We start from the raw sequence: 4,094 nt of genomic DNA, 5'->3' as shown, positions 1-4,094 counted from the left end.
TGATAATATCTCATGAATATATTAGCATCCATGTATCAAGAAAACATAATAAATGTATATTTTCCTAATAACAGATTCAGATTTCATGATGTCAATAATGACAAAATTAAAGTGAAACACAGAAAAATCTACAATTATTGTTGGAGATTTGAAACTACTTTACAGAATTTATAAGAAAAAATACCTGCCGCGGACTGCCCGGCGGACTCTGCGGAGTTGGGATTCGCTGTGGGCTCCTGCGGTCGGCGGGTGTCCGCGGGGTGCGGCAGGGCTCGGCTCTGCCGCCGCCGTGGCCATGGGCAGAGTGGGCCAGGCAGGCCAGCATTAGACTAAAAAGACGACCCTGTATGATGACCTGGGAGTGGAGACCAGTGACTCAAAAACAGAAGGCTGGTCCAAAAACTTCAAACTTCTGCAGTCTCAGCTTCAGGTGAAGAAAGCAACTCTCACTCAAGCAAAGAGCCAAAGGACAAAACACAGTACAGTCCTTGCCCCAGTCATTGATCTAAAGCGAGGTGGCTCCTCAGATGACCGGCAGATTGTGGACACACCACCACATGTAGCAGCTGGCCTGAAGGACCCTGTTCCCAGTGGGTTTTCTGCAGGGGAAGTTCTGATTCCCTTAGCTGATGAATATGATCCTATGTTTCCTAAAGATTACGAGAAAGTAGTGAAGGCCAAAGAGAGGAACAGAGGCCGCGGGATCTGGAAAGATTCAAGGAAATAGAAGAAAGGGAAAAGAGGTGTACGGACATGAAGCTAGTGGGTTTTCAAGGCGACCAGATCCAGATTCTGATGAGGATGAAGATAATGAGCGAGAAAGGAGGAAAAGAAGTATGTGAGGAGCTGCCATCGCCCCACCCACTTCTGTTGTAGAGAAAGACAAAGAGCTACCCCGAGATTTTCCTTATGAAGAGGACTCAGGACCTCGATCACAGTCTTCCAAAGCTGCTAGTCCTCCTCTAGTATATGAGGAACAGGATAGACCGAGATCTCCAACAGGGCCTAGCAACTCTTTCCTTGCTAACATGGGTGGCACAGTAGCACATAAGATCATGCAGAAACGTGGTTTCCGGCAAGTCCAGGGTCGGGAAGCACGAGCAGGGGCTGAATACCGCATTGTCGGTGGAGAAGACCAGCAAGGCGGGCGGCATGATCATTGTGGGTGACGCCACGGAGAAGGGTGAGTCTCAGGATACACCCAAGAAGTCGGATTCGAATCCATTAACTGAAATACTTAAGTGTCCTACTGAAGTGGTTCTGCTGAGGAAAATGGTTGGTGCAGGAGAGGTAGATGAAGACTTGGAAGTTGAAACCAAGGAAGAATGTGAAAACTATGGCAAAGTTGGAAAATGTGTGATATTTGAAATTCCTGGTGCCCCTGATGATGAAGCAGTACGAATATTTTTAGAATTTGAGAGAGTCGAATCAGCAATTAAAGCTGTTGTTGATCTGAATGGGAGGTATTTTGGTGGAAGGGTGGTAAAAGCATGTTTCTACAATTTGGATAAATTCAGGGTCTTGGATTTGGCGGAACAAGTTTGATTTTAAGAACTAAAGTCATCTCTGATGATCCTTAAATGATCTACAGACTAAGCAAAGACAGAAAAAGGCAATGGCCTCTGTGACTGTTGTATACTGAGACTCTTGGAAGGACTTCTAAGACATATGTTGATTGATTTTTATTTGTGATTTTTTTTAATATAGTATAAAAATCCTTTAAAAAAAAAGAAGAAAATATCAGTAAAGGTACAGGAGATTTAAAATATTTAAACAATACTATCAACTAATTTATTTGACATTCATGCAACACTATGCCCAACACTATGTACTTGCATTCTTAACAAATACATGTGGAACACTAAGTTAAAGCACATGCAGGGCATAAAAAGTCCAATAAGCATCAAATTCGAAGTCTTGCATCTGATCTCCAACAATAATGGAAATAGATTAGAAACTAATAATGCAATTTCTAGAAAAGTCCAAAATATTAAGCTACACATTTCTAAACAATCCAAGGGTCACTGAAGAAATCACAAGGGAAATTAGAATATATTTTGAACTGAATAATAATGAAAATATTTGGGGTTCATTTATGGGATGCATATGAAATAGTACTTGGAAGGAAATTTATAGTTTAAAAAGAAGAAAAATTTAAACAATGAATGAGAAAAACAGACAATGGGGGGAATTACTACATTGTTTTGTTTTGTTTTTGCAGTGCCCGGGATCAAAACCAGGACCTTGTGCATGCTACGCAAGCACTCTACCACTAAGCTCTACCCCCAGTCCCCAATTTTGGTTTCTTGAAATGATGAATAAAGGTGGTAACCCTCTCATAAGACTGATGTATACAAAAGAGGAAAACACACAAAATAAAAATAGAGACTATTTTAGATCCAAATTATATCAGGAACTTAAGAGACTATTGTAAGTGAATGCAATCTTATAAATTAGACAGAAGAAATTGAAAATATGAGTAACTATCTATTAAAGGAAAACCTTCCCATAATGAAAACACCAAGATGATTTCTTTAGTAATTTCAGTGAAATATCTAAGGAAGAAATAATGCCGATCTTACACATAATCTTTCAGAAAATAAAGGCAAGAATATATTTACTGAATATAATACCACCATTAACTTGAAACCAAAAGCAGTCAAATACATTCTGAAAAAAAGGATTAACGACCAAAATATCTCATGAACATAGATACAAAAGTCCTTATTATCAACTTGAATTCTTCTGCATCCAAGGATAATACAATTTGCGCTTACGGATGAAAATGAATGTTAGGAATGCAAGGTTGGCTTAAACATTTAAAAAATAAATAAGTGTAATTCATTACATTAAGAGACTAAAAGAGAAAAAACTATATTATTTTCTGAACAGATGCAGAATAGGCATCTGACAAGATTCCACATCCATTTGTGATGAAATTCTCATAATCAGAAGCCCAACAAATAATAAAGATCACTCCTGCTCACACTGCATTGCATGGTGAAAGACTGCTTTCCTCCATACCATGTTAATGATGAAATTTTTACTTAGCTATTTTTTTAGTTTCATGAATTTTTGTTATAATAATTGATTACAAGTTGAAAATGGTTTTAAATAAAAATAAAGCCATTGAAAATATTGAAATAAAATATAGACAACTTATCATTAATTGTGAAACCGCCCTTTCTAAAGATGAAATGGAAAGCAGAAGTTCTACAAAACAATCCATCAAGTCACTCACATAAAAATGTCAAAGCCCTGAATGGCATGCATAAATAAATGAATGAAAGGGAAAAAAACAGATTCACAAGAGAAATTGGAGAAAAGCACTTACAATGCTGTTTCTAAATCAATAAGAACCCCTTCAAATTTAAAAAAGTGAATAAACAATAAGAATGTTCTTATAAACTGTCCAAGAATATGCTATTTTTTTAAAATGACCAACACCCTGTCTCAAAATTAAAAAATTAAAAAGGCTGGGGATGTGGCACAGTGGTTAATCACCCTGGGTTCTATCCCTGGTACCAAATCACAATAATAATAATAATAAAGCAACACAATTTTTTAAAGGCCTTCAAGCTCATTAATGATGAAATAAATGAAAATAAAGCAATTTATCCTTATTTTAGCAGAAGAGAGAAGCAGAGATTAGCACTTTTTATGGAAATATAATTGGTAAAACTTTTCTAGCAAATAGTTCTGCAAAATAAATCCAATAATAAAAATCAATGTGGATAATCATTATGCTCATCAGACAATGGGTGCTAAAAAAAAATGGTCTGCATTCATCATTTCATTTCATCATCACAGTAAACCAAGGATATTTTAGTTTTTATAATCTCTGTTTTTATCATGATAAAATGGAGATAAATTAACACAGATGAAGGAGAGGAACTGAAATTCAAACTCAGGCCAACTGATTCCAGAACCTGTGATCTTTCATTACTTACAGACTTTTGCCCTACCTCAACATTTAAATGCTTGTAGTCTTTAACTCAGTAGCATCAATTTTTAAAAAAGAGATTATAGCATAACTAAAAAGAGGGAAGGAGTGTGCAAAAAGATGTTAAGACCTCATTCATATTAGTAAAACC

The 4,094-nt window shown here is 36.5% G+C and overlaps 1 pseudogene across 1 annotated transcript; it reads left to right on the top strand.

Annotated features, from left to right (window-relative positions):
* Window positions 1-331: 331 nt before the first annotated feature.
* LOC306664298 (splicing factor 45-like) lies at window positions 332-1,668 on the top strand (annotated as a pseudogene). The gene has a single exon. The product of its transcript is annotated as a splicing factor 45-like (transcript).
* Window positions 1,669-4,094: the final 2,426 nt, after the last annotated feature.

The sequence above is a fragment of the Sciurus vulgaris genome (genome assembly GCF_902686455.1).
Source record: "Sciurus vulgaris genome assembly, chromosome: 6".
In the NCBI taxonomy this organism is placed as follows: domain Eukaryota; kingdom Metazoa; phylum Chordata; class Mammalia; order Rodentia; family Sciuridae; genus Sciurus; species Sciurus vulgaris.
Note: the sequence above shows the minus strand (reverse complement) of the source record. Positions and strands in the feature narration are given on the sequence as shown.